This window comes from Schistocerca piceifrons, chromosome 11, assembly GCF_021461385.2.
Source record: "Schistocerca piceifrons isolate TAMUIC-IGC-003096 chromosome 11, iqSchPice1.1, whole genome shotgun sequence".
In the NCBI taxonomy this organism is placed as follows: Eukaryota; Metazoa; Arthropoda; class Insecta; order Orthoptera; family Acrididae; genus Schistocerca; species Schistocerca piceifrons.
Window position 1 is genome coordinate 77,129,197 of NC_060148.1, and position 17,776 is coordinate 77,146,972.

The 17,776-nt window shown below is 44.1% G+C and overlaps 1 protein-coding gene across 1 annotated transcript in view; it reads left to right on the forward strand.

Moving 5' to 3' along the window:
• LOC124719720 (BTB/POZ and MATH domain-containing protein 4-like) overlaps nucleotides 1–17,776 on the forward strand; it is a 257,521-nt gene that overhangs the window by 63,834 nt on the left and 175,911 nt on the right. The window lies entirely within an intron of this gene.

Genomic DNA, 17,776 nt, shown 5'->3' on the forward strand with positions numbered 1-17,776 from the left:
CAAAGAACAGGAGAACAAACCTGTTACTGGACAGGTCTACTGGGAGTTTGTTATTTGCATTTCTGGATTTTGTACGCACTTGCTTAGCGTATGGCTCAGACACTAAGCGGCAACTGTTAGTCGCTTATTATTTGCGTGCAGTCTTTGGTCAGAGCAGCTGCGTCGCTGGAAGGTGTCCACGTATTTGTCGTCGCTGCCGGGGAGGGAGAGGGGCGCTGGAGTTCCAGCGTCAGGAGGGTAGTTGTGAGTTAAGACGCCGAGCAGAGGACTCTGGGCAGTGCAGGCGTAAAGTTAAGTGCAGCTGCGTTTAAGTAAAGTGGTTTGTGTGAAACAGAAGAGAAAGATAAGGGTTCACAAAGAAATGAGATGTAAGGATATTAGAAAAGAGTATGAAGGTAACATTTTTTATTTGGTGGCACTGCAGTCAAGCGTAGTTAGATTCATTGTCGAATTAGACGGCCATATCAAGGAAATTGAGGTTTTTTTTTAAAAGATTGAATGAGTTTCACTGTAACGGTTTCTTCATGTCTGTCAATTGTTTGTCCCACATTTTTGACAGTGAGTGTTGTTAAGAATATTGCCATTTGTCAATGTTAATGCGTGTTGTAACATGAATATCATACAGTTAATTACATATCAGATAATGTAAAAACAGTTTGTTAAAGGCATATTTCACCTAAGAGCATTTTTATATAAAATCGTGCCGCACTCAGTGGTGTGTATAAAACAGTTTGCTCGCTGTCTGGAGCACTGCACTGGGCTCTCAGCGACTGGAGTCAGAAATTTGCGACTGGAGCGCAGAGAGCAGCAAGGAGCGCGTTTCCAAGAAATTACATTACGAGGTGAGACATTTTCGTTTCAGGACCTGTTTGCTACGAAAATCGCCAACGGACAGGGATCATTTCAACAATAGGATTATTTGCAGATCATTAACGCACGGGGACACTTTGTTTTTATTAAAGAGATTAATAGTAAAGTTCAGGATTTAATCAGTTTGCACATTTTTACTATATGAACACAGTAACCGAGCGTGTTATCCCGTTATTGCAGCAAAAACAACAGGCACAATAGAATGTGTACCATCCGGTTGTAAAGACACCAACTGACTCACATAATTTCAGCGCACTGACTGACTATGGCTCTCCGGTTACATCGATTACTGATGCAGCAGGTAGTAAACGCAATGCGAATAATTCTTGCCCTGCAATCCCATTAGAAAAGACTAAAGTTAGAGGAGCAGAAACATCTAAAATTTGCTCTTCATGGCGACAGATTTTATACAAATTTTGGGATCGACCCACTTTTAACAAATGAAGTTATGCTAGGCATGGACTCCTTGACAGAACACGAACCGATTTTGGTCTTTTGGTCTTTTAGGACTCTTCTATTGTACTACGCAACAACAACGAGCAAGTTGCATTACAGTTGCAGCAGAGCATTTCAACGGACGAACAGCATATAAACAAATTACAGCTTTTTTCATACTCGAAGAATACACAGTGGTACACACTATTTTTCACTACCCGTCTTTTGATACTGACACTGGACATGAAGAATTTAATTAGACGTTTCGCAGATAATGGAAGCCAAGGTAGACAATTATGAAGCAGTAACAGAGGAAGACAAACAACACACTGAATGGGACAGACATATTCAGATTTTTCAGGACAGCATTAATTCAATTCCTAGTGATTCAGCTTTGCTCTCGCCACATTTAGTTTTGAAGAATATAAATCGACCAGACAAAATAAAGTCACATTTTTTACGTCATCGTGAACTGATTGAGATTGCAGTTACTAAAATAAAAAAAGCAATTGGGAGGAGGAAAATGCTACAAAAGAAGATAAGTCGCACTAGAAAATTCAGAGTTTGACAAAAAGTTTTATTTCGAGTATATCCATTGTCTTGTGGGGCAAACAAGTGTCAGAAACTTGCACTACTTTATAACGACCGTTTCGGATTCGACGAATTCCACTTCCTAACGTAGTACATCTTGGAACTCTCAGAATGAAAGCTTGGAGAGGTGTTCATCACATCACCAATACAACATCGTCCATTGAACAATTACTTGACTTTCTACTCCTTAATGACGACAACACCACACCTTTATACAGGGGGACTATAATTAAAGTTAAACTTTCAAAACGCTGTCGAAATAACACCACTCGTGAGAATAACGTCGAATTGCAACGTAATATTATAGGAGAAGGTGGGAAACGTATGGCAGAAGAAAAAAACACGTCGCCCTGCAGAAGTTTCGGACACTGAAGGGTTTGAAAAAAGGCGATGACTGCCGTGGGTCTGGAGAAAAAGATTCCGAAATTCGAAAGACGGATTATTTTGGTGTGCAGCCTGGTAGAGGGCGGAAACGATGTCAGATGTTTTGAAAAGCGAAAGTTAACTTGCAATATAATTTCATAAAAAAATCTGTGTTAGTAATCCACGACAGTCAGTACCAGCAGCGTCCAAGTCATATGTTTTTCAAAGACGTTGGATTTTTCGTGAATGTTTTATCAGGCGAGAGAATTTCACGTACATTTCAAAGTATTGCGCCCGGCATTGCATACCACTGAGCCTGTAGCTAGCACATTTTTATTTTTTGCATAAGAGACAACAACGTGTCGCATTCCATCGCTGCTGTTTTAGAAGTAAGGCAATTTTATTTGTTTGTTACGTGCACAGGCGCTCAGTTAAGTATCACACAGATTTTAAAACAACGTTACAAATCCCTGACGCAGCGTACAATGTAGTAACACACAAAGCAAGAGTTTTCCTCAGCTCAGGCATTCGCTGGAACAAGCGAGAGGACCATGTCGAAAAACAAATCTCCAGTAGTGTTTGCGTGAATCATGAACAGTTCTCATGCTCGAACTCAGTACTATAAAAGGCATTAATTATTATCGATATTCATGGTTTTTCTCTGTTTCTTACCCCATTCTTCCCGCTCTTCTACACGTGTGTGGCTGAATTTTGCACACTACGCTTTGTCCAACGCTAAGCATTGCATTGGGAAGAACCGTTTCCGTCTCGCCATTTCGTTTAGTTTATTTTGTATACTGTGGGATGCATTCGTTTTGGTTTAGTTTTGGTGGTGGTGGCAGCTCCGACTGTCGGCTTCGTCAAAGAGGGCGGAGGAGGGCGCAGAGGTCCAGGGCGCCCTCTCGCCCTCGACTTGAGAAACTGCTGCAAAAAGGCCGAAGAACCGGCCGTGGTCAACGGCATGAGGATGCAGGAGGCAGTGGGAGCCGCTTGTGTTGGCACTTAGTAGGCGATGAAACACTTTGTCACTGCAAACATTTGTAAGGGGAAGTACGTATTTGTTGGAAAAACATAACTACGCTTGTATAAAACAAGCATTACAGTCACTGAAAATGACAGAAGCTTGAGTATGAAAGGGAATCTTATATATACAATATATACTAAGATGTCCGAAAGAACAGATACCATCTTAGTATATATATATATATATATATATATATATATATATATATATATATATATATATACACTCCTGGAAATTGAAATAAGAACACCGTGAATTCATTGTCCCAGGAAGGGGAAACTTTATTGACACATTCCTGGGGTCAGATACATCACATGATCACACTGACAGAACCACAGGCACATAGACACAGGCAACAGAGCATGCACAATGTCGGCACTAGTACAGTGTATATCCACCTTTCGCAGCAATCCAGGCTGCTATTCTCCCATGGAGACGATCGTAGAGATGCTGGATGTAGTCCTGTGGAACGGCTTGCCATGCCATTTCCACCTGGCGCCTCAGTTGGACCAGCGTTCGTGCTGGACGTGCAGACCGCGTGAGACGACGCTTCATCCAGTCCCAAATATGCTCAATGGGGGACAGATCCGGAGATCTTGCTGGCCAGGGTAGTTGACTTACACCTTCTAGAGCAAGTTGGGTGGCACGGGATACATGCGGACGTGCATTGTCCTGTTGGAACAGCAAGTTCCCTTGCCGGTCTAGGAATGGTAGAACGATGGGTTCGATGACGGTTTGGATGTACCGTGCACTATTCAGTGTCCCCTCGACGATCACCAGTGGTGTACGGCCAGTGTAGGAGATCGCTCCCCACACCATGATGCCGGGTGTTGGCCCTGTGTGCCTCGGTCGTATGCAGTCCTGATTGTGGCCCTCACCTGCACGGCGCCAAACACGCATACGACCATCATTGGCACCAAGGCAGAAGCGACTCTCATCGCTGAAGACGACACGTCTCCATTCGTCCCTCCATTCACGCCTGTCGCGACACCACTGGAGGCGGGCTGCACGATGTTGGGGCGTGAGCGGAAGACGGCCTAACGGTGTGCGGGACCGTAGCCCAGCTTCATGGAGACGGTAGCGAATGGTCCTCGCCGATACCCCAGGAGCAACAGTGTCCCTAATTTGCTGGGAAGTGGCGGTGCGGTCCCCTACGGCACTGCGTAGGATCCTACGGTCTTGGCGTGCATCCGTGCGTCGCTGCGGTCCGGTCCCAGGTCGACGGGCACGTGCACCTTCCGCCTACCACTGGCGACAACATCGATGTACTGTGGAGACCTCACGCCCCACGTGTTGAGCAATTCGGTGGTACGTCCACCCGGCCTCCCGCATGCCCACTATACGCCCTCGCTCAAAGTCCGTCAACTGCACATACGGTTCACGTCCACGCTGTCGCGGCATGCTACCAGTGTTAAAGACTGCGATGGAGCTCCGTATGCCACGGCAAACTGGCTGACACTGACGGCGGCGGTGCACAAATGCTGCGCAGCTAGCGCCATTCGACGGCCAACACCGCGGTTCCTGGTGTGTCCGCTGTGCCGTGCGTGTGATCATTGCTTGTACAGCCCTCTCGCAGTGTCCGGAGCAAGTATGGTGGGTCTGACACACCGGTGTCAATGTGTTCTTTTTTCCATTTCCAGGAGTGTAGTTAAGGCTCACCGGCCACTGGACCATCTTCTCCTTCCGTGCGGAGGCACAAACAGTGCCCGAAATCTTACGGGAATCGGCAACGCGCCCCGAGTAATGAGTATAATGGGTGGGGGCACTACGAATGTAGAGCGGGACACTACGGTGAGAACGTGGGTTTCGCGGGAGGCGTGCCACAGATAAATCCCTGCAGTCGCGCTATCCTCTGTTTTCAAAAATGGTCTCTGCAATGCAGCTGTCCTTGACGAAGAGAACTCATCAGTCTTTGTGTAAGATAAGAGGAGACATTAACAAACAGTGGAGAGTACGGATTCCTGACAGACGCCAGTGAAAACATGATGTGGTGGAGGGGAGATTGGAAGTAGAAGAATGTTCAAAGTCTCGTGCACGGCCATTAAAGCGTTCATAGCAGATTTGTTAAGCGATCAGGATTACGATCGTTGTGGAAAGAAGTGAGAGATGGGCGCTGCTGCAAACACATTACACCAAAAAATATCAGGCGTTTAGACATTGCGACAAAACTTGTCAGAGAGTGAACTCACAGTCACACCGCTGTGCACAGAGTCAGGGGGTGTCTTGTCTCCGGCCACTGTTTGCCGTAGCCCTCCCCACTAAGCGAGAGGCTGGCTGTGGCTATAAGCACATTTCCAGGATCGATATAGCAGAGTTTGCGTGATAAGACAGAAATTCTATTGGCAGATCGGCTTGCAGAGACTGCCCTATGTACTACGTAGTAGCAGTCCTTCTGTTTGACGTTCACAGAAACGGACTGAGTACCAGATACGCTTCCCTACGTAAGTATGTTACTGGGAAATCGGAGATTCGAATACTAGAGAACAATTTTATCATCGCAAATGCACCACAGATGTGTTTGTCCCATATTGGGCAATGTCGTCAGGAGAGTATGTAGATATACAAATCTCGCCAATGTGTGGTACAGCTTTGCGATGTCGACTGTTGAAACACGAAGCATAGCACGTCTAATAAGAGGAAATATAAATGACAGCTTTGGTTTTCGTGGTCATCAAAATAATTGCGGGGTTGTTTTGATATATAGCAAGAATGTGAAACCGACTACGGTAGAATTTCGAGATGTACGACGCTACAGGAATAATATCAGCACGTGGCCAACAGAGATCACGTGATCCGTTAGTCGAGGCGAACACAAAGCCATGAGGAGTATATGTTTTGCGTTTGTAGCCAGGTGAGTTAAACACGATCGGACAGGTATCTACCATTTACACGCTATCAAAGTGTGTTAATATCTATACTAAAAGAAAGAGTCGTATTGAATGGGGAAAAAAATAATCTGTCCAGAAAAGCGTGATCCTTTTAGTGTACTTAATGTAATATTCTCGTGAGAAGCTAAAAGGCCCTGCTCACTTGATTCCAGGGCTAGCATATGTGGCAGTGCAGAACTGTTCGTAATGAATGAGACGCGAGTCTGGATGTTAGGACGTCACCATAGGGTATCAGCAAGAGACGCCTGCCGTTGCCTTTAGTTAATGAAGTACTATCCAAAAATAAATAAATAAATAAAATAAAAATAAACTGCACAGATACTCACTAAACTCTTGATAGTACGAGAGAAAATAATAAAAACTTTTTCTTCTCGCGTCGGAATGGAAAATGCCATAATAAGGACAACGTATCAAGCAGTCAGCTCCTAGAAAACGAGTAAGGCCAGAATAATTATATGTAGGCGACAGAGTTGGAAACGATTACATACAAACGGCTGAGATGTTTTTAGAGTGTACCGAAGCTAGCGCCAGACGAAAAGTAAGCCCTCGAAATTCCTTAACTTCCTACAACGACGGAGCTGCTCGGGTGCTGAATGTATTGTCTTAAGGTGGCCAATAATAGACCAAGCTCTGTCGGTTCCAGAACACTTGCAAACTATAATAACCAGTTTTCTAGGCTAGCAAATTCGTCTCAGATGCTGGTTTGACGGCGGTGAGTTTTCTGCACTGCTAATGGTGCATTTGCTTGCCGAGGGCCAAAAAAACACATGGGGAAACAGTGAAGATATTACGAAACTTGAATATGTTTGGGGCGACAATGCGAGAAAACAGTAATAAATGTAAATATTCGCTGCAGTGTTTTAGGCAAAATTAATTACGTTATTTATATTCAGGTACAACCAAGCGACATCAGTTCCGTGAACAGACAGACCGCAGAGATGACAAGGTGCGGCAGCGACTACTACCGCCACGCCGGCTGTTGTCTTAGCGTCGAGGAGCTACAAAGGATCTCCGAGACGTGATAACGTTTCAAGCATGGTGGAAGCAGCGTCGCAGACATCGTCACCATGTTTACCGTTTTAGTTAGTTTGACGGGGGAGGGAACCAAACAGCCAGGCCATCGCATTAGGGAAGGACGGGGAAGGAAGTCGGCAGTGCCCTTTCAAAGAAACCATCTCGGCCTTGACCTGAAGCGATGCAGGGAAATACGGGTAACCTAAATGAGGATGGCCGCATGCGGGTTTTAACCGTGGTCCTCCAGAATGCGAGTCCAGTGTGCTAACCGGCGCATCACCTCGTTCGGTCTACCGTTTTAAGCACATTCATTTTATCGAGGAATGAGTGCGGAGCTCTTGAGATTGCGGGCAGCACGTCATGTGTAACGGTGCCGGATGACAAAACATCGCTCGAACAACACTGCTCACGTTTGCTTTTTTTCACATACGTCACTGAATGACTTCTAGAAGAGACGTCCGCCTATGTTACTCCACGCCACTCGAACGCCAGCACGGGTTCCACAAAATCGTAAAAGCAGCGTCGGATTCACAAGGACACGGTACTGACTTTGAACGCATTTAATCGCGATCGCAGACCGTAGAAATGTAGAAGGTTGGGTTTATTTTTCCGTTAATTCTCCGTCTCCTGCGGCCCACAGAGCTTTGTCGATGCTTCAGCGACTGATTGTTGCTGCTGGCGCTCCACAATATCGGCAGTTCATAACATTCTCGCGAATGATGGCGGTTTTATGGAGAAAATGAAAACGGAAAAAAATTATAACAAATGCACAATCACCAGTCAAACTTTACGTTTATCCAAGTTGTAAGCGAGTAAACTTTTAAACTGTAAATTACCTCGGTGGGGCATACCTAACTGTATGTAGTCTATATAAACCATAATTTAGAGTTAGGTCTTCTACACACAAACTCGAAAACGTATCGTTCTGTCCAATCGAAATTACGCGTCGTATCCTTCAATGGAAAATGCTACTGACTTCTACTAATGACTTGTGGTGTCTTGCTTGTATAACACCTCCACCTTTCGACAGCATACGATTGTGTACTACTTTACACACCCTGTCCGCACATAAAAGCACTGCAATATTTCGCAGTAGTAATGGGCGAACTATAAAGATTTATCGCTTCTTAATAATCATGTCGGCATTCTCATACGTAATGTGAGCTTCGAGCACCGGTTTGTTAACATGCAGTGATAACGTTTTATTGCTGTGAAATAGCCGTTAAAACTCGATTGCAGACGTGGAAAGCGAATCGCAAAAGTCGTCATTCGTTCCAACAGAAACTACCTACCGTATTCATCACTTCTTTGTTTTCATTGCTTTAACAGAATCCCAGTTACTCCGGAGTGACTCTGGACGTAACTGCCTTCATTCTGTGGCGCCAACAGCAACAATCGACCGCTGATGATGCGACAGAGCTCTGTGCTCTGCAGTAGACGGAGAATTAATGGAAAGATAAACTCGGCTTCTACATTACTATGATCTGCATTTGCGATTAATGTCTGAGTGTGCTTACAACCAGTACAGTGTCACTATGCGAATCTGGAACTGGTTTCGTGATTTTGTGGATCGCGTGCTGGCTTTCCGGAGACGTGGCGGAACATAAGGGGGACAACCTGGCTGGGTGTCATTCAGTGACATACGTGTAACGAACGTATGAACTGAATAACTTAAACAGTGCTGTTTGAGCGAGTTTTGCCATCCAGCACCGATATACAGGGCGTGCAGAAACCATTTGACCAAGATTGCAGGGCGGAAGGACAGCATGTAGAATAGGAATTTGTGTATGGCAACTAAAAGTCGTAAATGTATATTTTCAGTGGTGCAGGAACGTAATTGAAATCTGACATACGGAGGTCCTTGTTCAAAATGATAGGTAATTTACAGAAAATGAATACGTAAACAGAACGTTCGGACTAAGCAGTCGTCACGATGGGAACAAGATAAATTTAAAACATCACTAACGCGTCTAGTACTTCTTCAGGAATGAGGACACCCACATGTCCATGTTTCTTGTTTGGATATATCTCAAAAAGGTCAAAATTAGTGAAAAATGAGGCACCACTTAGTTAACATGAGTATGTATAGAAAATGTTCAAACTGACCACCGTTTTCATACTGGCATAGTGGTTGAAAGATTTAATTGCGACCTGTATTTTCTATACTCAGATTCCTTCATTTGATACTGTCTTCGTCAGATTGGTTTTCCGCGCCCTGTGTATGCCAGACGATGCATTACACTCTGTTGTTCGAATTCTCACGAGTCCAGTACACTTAATCTTTGGTAGAAAGTGCTAAGAACGGCAAAATAGCGGGAATACGTTGGTAGCGACTAGTAACTTTAAAATTCAGTAGACAGTAACTACGTAAAAGGAAATGTGACACTTATAACAAAGCACTACTGAATTAGACGTGAAATACGTTTCTTGATTACAAAAAGTCCTCTAGTAGAGTGGTGCACGCAGAAATGTCGGACAAGAGTGTCTGTCACGCTATTGTAGGGCAACGTATGAGGCCCCACAGAACAGGTATTAGTGAAAGCAAGCACCGTTGGTCGGTTGCAAAAGCGTTTAAAATTAAAGACGAAATAAATTTGTACCGTCTATGATGTTGAAGTAATGTTTCGGAGCAGCATGAATACGGTGAAATTGATTACTCTTTCTTAGTTCGATATATATCTACGACACAAGAACGATACTCTATGGAACCAAGTAGACCCTACTCCTTATCCTGACCAGAGGCAAACACTATTCTACTTATTAACTGTTTTGATTATACTGAGCTACGGTCGCAGGTTCGAATCCTGCCTCGGGCATGGGTGTGTGTGATGTCCTTAGGTTAGTTAGGTTTACGTAGTTCTAAGTTCTAGGGGACTTATGACCTAAGATGTTGAGTCCCATAGTGCTCAGAGCCATTTGAACCATTTTTTTGATTATACTGAAATGTGGTGAATATTGCTTCTAGCCCTGCATCAAGGTGGGCTAACAGAATCGGATACCTGCTGCGAGTTTCCATGTTTGTACTGAGCAGTCAAGAGGAACGGCGCGACACAGACGGCGTCCACGCGGGACGCAACATTGGGATGACCAAATTTCGGAAACCACTTCTCTGTAGTCCTGTTTACATGTTAAACCTTAATCGATTCTACTAGCCGGAACGAACGTCTGCGGTACGTTCCAAGATTCATACGTTTCAGACCCATGGTCTCCGCTGAGCAAACTATCGACGATGAAACGAACTTGGTGGTGTTTTCGTATTGTGAAACGAAGAGGTCAACAAGTAATGTAGAGTACGAATCCCTTACGGACGCCAGTGAAAATATAAGTTGGAAGAGTATGATGAGGTCAGACATAAGGGGATGTTCAAAAGTCTTATCCAGGCCCACTACATCGTTAGCGGCTCCTCTGTTAACCGACCAGGGTTACGCTGGTTGTCGAAAGAAATGCGAGGCGGGCACTGATGGAAGGGTTTTGCACCTGAAAAGATTAGGCGTTTAGGGATGGCCAGAAAACTTGTGATAGAGTAATCAATCAGTGTTGTGTGATGGAGCCTATGCCCCTAAGCGAGAGGTTGGCTGTGGTTATAAGGACATTTGCAGCATCGAAACTGCAGTGTTTCCGTGATAAGACAGAACTGCTATTGGCAGATCGATCTGCAATGACAGCCCTATGTGGAATGTATTAACAGTCCTACTATTTTACTGTCAAAGAGACGATTTGAAGACGTCACGCACCTCCCTAAATATGTATATTACCAACAAATCAGAGATTCAAACAGTAGACAATAATTCTATGATAGCAAATTTCTCGCAGATGTGCTTGTCCCACACTGGGGAATGATTTAGAAAGAGTACATAGATATACAAATCGCACTGACTTGTGGGACAACTCTGCGATGCGACACGACGGACAGCTCATTCAATAAGAGGAAATGAAAATGATAACTTTTGTTTCACGTGATAATAAAAAAAATTGTCAGAGTGTTTTAATAAATGGCAGGAATATGAAGGACACTACGGCAGAATTTCGAGGTCGGACTAGGGTACGGAAAATAGTGTGTGTCCAAAGTTTTACACTGGCCAACGAGCGGCAAATAACGCATTCAGGCACCGTGAATGAAGCTTTGGTGGCGTTCGATCACGCGACCGGCTCTGCCCAGCAACAGGACAAAAGAATATGGATGACACAAAGTTTTTATTCTAATTTTCTACCGCCGTTTGTCTTGAACGTGATCTTTGTTCTCATAGATGCAGTGTGTGAAGGTCCTGGATAGATCTTTTCTTTTTTTTTCAGTTGCCTTTTACTAATGGAACGTGTATAAGCAGAGAAGCAACTGCTGGACACATTGCCCCAAGGAAGGAAACAGTTTCTTACACGGCGTTTAAATTCCGCATCGGTACAAAACAGATGATATTGTCGACTGTTTTTATTACTTTTTCACAATCGATGCCTGTTGACAAAATACACGTTGATAATGCATAAATGATTAAGATTTCGCCTTGACTCAAGACGAATTTTCTAGCCGTTGCAAGTCTCCATAATCTTGGAGCGTAAAAATACGTTACACCTCTTACCACGCATCGCGTGTCATCCAGGTCAGCACAATAAAGCAGAATCAAATGCGTTACCTGGCACGGATAAATATGTTTTGACGGTATATTTTGACGATTTCCATACGTGTTTTCTTGAATATTTTCTCACACAACCTCCTCCTCCTCCTCAGAAATTTAGGATACCATCAGCTGGAGGCAGCTGTGACAGAAGGCCAACCATGAATGTGCGGACTGCGAAATAGCAGTGTCCGGATGCATTAAAACAGTGCAACTAGCCAGCGACTAGGAGTGTGATTATGACATGTGGGAATGGTTACGCATCTCGTAAATGGCAGGCTACACGACGTTCTTCTTAGGGCATATTCGAAAAACTTTTCCCGCTTTCCTTTAGGCCAGGAAACCGCCGTCACTCGCGAGGGAGTGGACCTGCCGACATTTCGGAGCGCCAGCAGCGACAGTCAGCAGCTGAGGCAGTGGCAAAGCTCTGTCGGCCGCAGGGACGGAGAACTGGCGGAAAAACGTATTCGGCTTAACTGTGTATAGAAGAGTGTATTGGGAGAGCAAGCCATGACAAAACTCTACCATCTGGTGAGGAAGATGTATGAGACAGGCGAAATACCCTCAGACTTCAAGAAGAATATGATAATTCCAAGCCCAAAGAAAGCAGGTGTTGACAGATGTGAAAATTACCGAACTATCAGTTTAATAAGTCACAGCTGCAAAATACTAACGCGAATTCTTTACAGACGAATGGAAAAACTGGTAGAAGCCGACCTCGGCGAAGATCAGTTTGGATTCTGCAGAAATGTTGGAGCACGTGACGCAATATTGACCCTACGACTTACCTTAGAAAATAGATTAAGGAAAGGCAAACCTACATTTCTAGCATTTGTAGACTTAGAGAAAGCTTTTGACATTGTTGACTGGAATACTCTCTTTCAAATTCTAAAGGTGGCAGGGGTAAAATACAGGGAGCGAAAGGCTATTTAGAATTTGTACAGAAACCAGATGGTAGTTATAAGAGTCGAGGGACATGAAAGGGAGCAGTGGTTGGGAAGGGAGTGAGACAGGGTTGTAGCCTGTCCCCGATGTTATTCAATCTGTATATTGAGCAAGCAGTGAAGGAAACAAAAGAAAAATACAGATTCCTAGTAGTATGAACTTTTCGGACACGTCGAAGAGCGGAAACCAAACATCGTACCAGAACCTTGAAATGATAAATTTCTTCTCTATTGTCATCAAGGCTACTTTCATACTGAGCTGATACGTGGCTGGAATGTGTAAGAAATCACAGTACTACTTCGCAGAGGAAGAAGCAAACTGCAACGAAAACTCTTTGGCAACAAAGGCTGTGCGATTAGATTGTTGATGCAGAAAACAAAGCGTCGGAAATTTTTTCGCCATTCGTAGCGTTTTAGACCTGACGACCGACACGCGTCCCTGCGTTCAACCCATGTTTGGACACACTCTTTAAAAAGGGAGAATTTTAACCCAACTGACTCCACAAGCTACGCACCAAACCTGCTTCAGAATCCTTTTTTCTAGCGATCGATTAGACGTACGCCTTTTATATGTATTGATAGTATATTAAAGCAGTAGCAGTACACCATTTAGATGCTAAAACTTCATAATAGCAAATCTTTTGCAATACTAAACGCATCGTCTTAGTGAGAAGACTGTGAGGCCGAGCTCTGTGGAAGGCAGGGGCTGCGCGTGTGGCGCTGCAGAGTCGGCCGAGATAAACAGGGCGAGTGTGTCCGTGTTGTGACGTCACGGTTGTGTACCACGTAACGGGGCCTGCCGCGATGGGTACAGAATGTGCGTACACTTTCCAAAGTAGGTGTCTACATCTGCGTATTGTGCGTTTCCCGGGTTGGATGGGCGGCAGTGAATTACCAGCACTGCTTACTACGCAAGTGCTTGCAGACCGTCTCAAACACACGTGAAACAAAAGTCGTTACAGTCTGCCCAGTGACGGAGCACTGAGGAATGGTTGGACACTCTTCTTTCAAAAGGGAGAATTTTAACCCAACTGACTCCACAAGCTACGCACCAAACCTGCTTCAGAATCCTTGCATGGGTTGAACGCAGGGATGCGTGTCGGTCGTCAGGTCTAAAACGCTACGAATGGCGAAAATTTTGAGACGACAGGATGTTAATCTCTAACTCGGTATATTAATGTCTTCCATCAGTGACGTATTCGGTACATCACGCTTCATATCTCGATACTGTGTCGCTACCTGTACTGCATTCTGCAGGGATCATAGCCTCGCATTCTGTGTAAATTTGGACATCACGGATGTTAGTTCTTAAAGCATAACAACACACCTCACACGTACTCCCGATGAAACGGCCAGAAAACTATATGCTTCCCGCCAAACCAAATCTGTGGAAGCGGCCAGCTAAATGAGTCACATTCCAACAAGAATAGGTATTCGTCGTATTACTGTATTCTGTCGTTTGTGAAAATAAAGAATTGTCAGGGCAGTGTTTGGAACGTTTGATGTCGTTTCACGTGGCCAACTGCAATAAGGACAGTTATCGGATTAACACTGCGAATCTTGGGGAAATTAGCTCAACTTCATTACTACGTGTGTGATACTAATACAACAAGGAGATCAGTTGTTGAAATCAGTCCTTGAATCTACCTATAAATGCTGCAGAATGAAATTTTTATAAATACTGCAGCTGCCTTGGTTTCGAACCACAACACAGCAAGGATAGATGCACGTGCCTTATATATATGTATCTCTATGGCCTAAGGTATGAAACGTGGCGTGTGTCCGCATGCGCCAAAGAGCTGCGTATAGCGCAGTCAGGCACCGTAAAATAAAGCCTTGGTGGCTTTCGTTCTCGCGATCATTGCGCACCGGCGACATGACAGAGTAATATCGCGGACAGAAGATTTTTTGTTTTTATCGCCTTTCCAGTAAATTAGTTGTGACCCTCACTGCGGTTCTCGTCTTCACATATGCAGTGTGTAAAAGCCGACGACAGATCTTTTTTCTTATCCGTTACCAGATACGAACGCAATCTGTAGAAACGGAAGGACAACAGCTGGACACATTGTACGAAGTAAAACACGTTCTGACACTGCGATTATAATCCGCGTCGATACGAAACACACGACGCTGTCAACTTCTTTATTATGTCTTGACACTCGATGGGTGGTGACTACATATCTGCTAATCCTATGCACGTGTTTAAGGTTTCGCCTTGACTCGAGAGGAACTTTTCTAGCCATCATACGTCTTCAAAACCGTGGAGCTCCATCCCTTATCGCTACGCATACTCCGCACAACGCACGTCATGCAAGTGAGCATAATAAAAGTATCACATGCGGTAATTGGCTTGGATAAAAACGTTTTGACGTTATTTTTTGACGATTAGTATACGTGTTTTCCGGAAGATTTACTCACAGAATCTCCTCCTTCTCAGGAGTGTAGGGTAAGATCAGCTGAGACAGAAGGCTACCCATGTAGGTGCGGAGTGCGAAACAGCACACTCTGAATGCATTACAATGGTACAACTGCCAGCGACTAGGAGTGTGATTCACGTGTGGGAATGGACACGCATCTCGCAATTGGCGGGCAACGCAAGATTCTGCTGTTCCTAAATATTAAAAATTCAGTCGCTGTGCCAATTAGGGATTCACTATCGTTTCGATGACGAACACTTGCACGTATATATTTTCCTCCCGCTTTCGTTTATCTCAGAAAACCGCCACTACTCGCGGGAGAGCTAAAATTTACACCGATCCGCGCGGTAGCAGCAACAACAGTCACTGAGGCAGCGACAAAGCTCTGTCGGCTGCAGGAGACGGAAGACTAGCAGAGAAAGAAATTCAGCTGCTACATTACTACTGTCTACATTTGTGATTAACTTTTAAATTTGCTCACACTCTGTACAGTGTAATTATGAGTATCTGATGCTGGTTTCACGGTTTGTGTGTCGCGTGCCAGCGTTCCAGTGACGTAGCAAAATATAGGTGGACGATCGGCGTGGGAGTCATTGAATGACATATGTGCAGTGTACGTAAAAAATTAAAAATTTAAGCAGTGCTGATTCAGCGAAGTTTGCCATCCCGTATCGTTGTACAGGGCACATAGAAAATATATGATGAAAAGCGTAGCCTGGAAACGCTGCATGAAACACAGAAATTTGAGAATAGCATTTAGGCGTCGCAATTTGCACATTTTCGGCGGTACCGGAACGTAATTAAAATCTCCCACACGGGCATCTTGGCACCAAATGATACTTAATTTACCGAAAATGTATACCTATTAAATGATCGATAAAAATAAATGATTAATTGCAGCGGATACAAGAAGACTTGGTTGCCAAGTGACGTCACACGTGAGTGTGGTCTGCTGCCGTCTCTAAACGCCCCTCAGCCGCTGTCGTCACCATTAAGACGTCACGGAAAACTCAGCTGTCACGACAGCCCTATGATGGCAGACATCTATAGCCAAGTCTTTCTATTTCTTTGCTTGTTTATCGTTGTTGCCGAGAAAACTGCCGCATTCATTCACGCAATGTAGTAGGCCTACGTAATTCAGTTTGGAAGGTCACATATGAATAAGATGTAGAGGTAATGACAAAATCATTCATTTGTGGCAACCGGAAATGCTCTGGCTGGAGGTATTGTTTCCCGGGTGATAGCGTGCTAGACACAAGACTACTATCTCATGTGTGCGTTTTGCTCGTTCGTTACGTAAGGAAGATACAACAGTAGGAATAGTAACAGTCAACTTCGTCATGAATTACAGGCTTAATTATGTGTAGCTCATAAGAAATAGTCTGATTCAATTGTGTGTAAAATGAAATGTGACAAGGACGATAACTTTTAGTGAGTTTGTCTGTTGCGAGCGTAACTTTAAACTTTGATTTTTTTAATAGAGAAAACACTTTATCTTTTTAAATTGTCGTCGCATTAAACTAAAAGAAAAGTGCTGACTGACTGCTAGCTGCCGCGTTCGTTACTTCTTTCTGTTTTCATTTCTTTAATAGAATGCCAGTTGCTCTAGAGAAAGTCAGAATCTAACTGCCATCTTTCTGTGGCGCCTACAGCAACAATCGACCGCTGATGCACCGACATAGCTCTGTGGTCTGCGAGATTTGGAGAATTAACGGAGAGATAAAGTCGGCTTCTATATTACTACGATCTGCATTTGCAGAACGTGTATACGTAAACAGAATATTTGAAGAACAGGATGTTTCGTTTTTCAATATCTCATAAAAGAGCCAAAATGAATGACGGATAAGCATCCACTTAATTAACATAATTATCTGTAGCAAATGTTCAAACCGACCACCGTCATCATGCTGACATAGCGCCTAAAATATTCACGTGCGACCTATGGCTTCTATATTGAGATTCTTTCATTTGATGCCGTCCTTGTGCCCTACACTTTTGGTCAAATTGTGTTTCCGCACCCTGCGTATGCCAGACGAGGCGTGACAGAGGGTTGGCCGAATTCTCTAGAGTCCAGTACACTTAATCTTTGATGGAAAGTGTGGAAAACGGCAAAATGACGGAATGCGTTGGTAGCAATTTGTAACTTTAAAATTCAGTGGATGATAACTATGATACGTTTAACAAAGGGGCTAAGGAAATAGATGTGAAATACGTTTCTTGATTACAAAATGTCCTCAGGTAAAGTAGTAATGTACAAGTGTCGTGACAAGAGTATCAGTCACGCTATTATGGGGCAACACATGAGACCGCACAGACTCAATATTAATGAAAGTAAAGACTATGCACCGTCGGTCAACTACCAAAGCATTGAAAACGAAGCAAACTTTTTAACTGCGTTGGTCACATTGTTACCATCAACGTGAGTAATGGCGGTACTCTTTTTTATCGTCTGTGATTCGGTATTGATGACTCAGAGGCTGTGGAATACGGCGATATTAACTTCCCTTTGTATTTCAATAAACATCTGAAACATGTGGACAACAATCTATGGAACCACGTAGACCTCGAGCAGAATTTAATATTTTCTGTGATTTAACACCTAGCCTGGTTACCGAGCAGG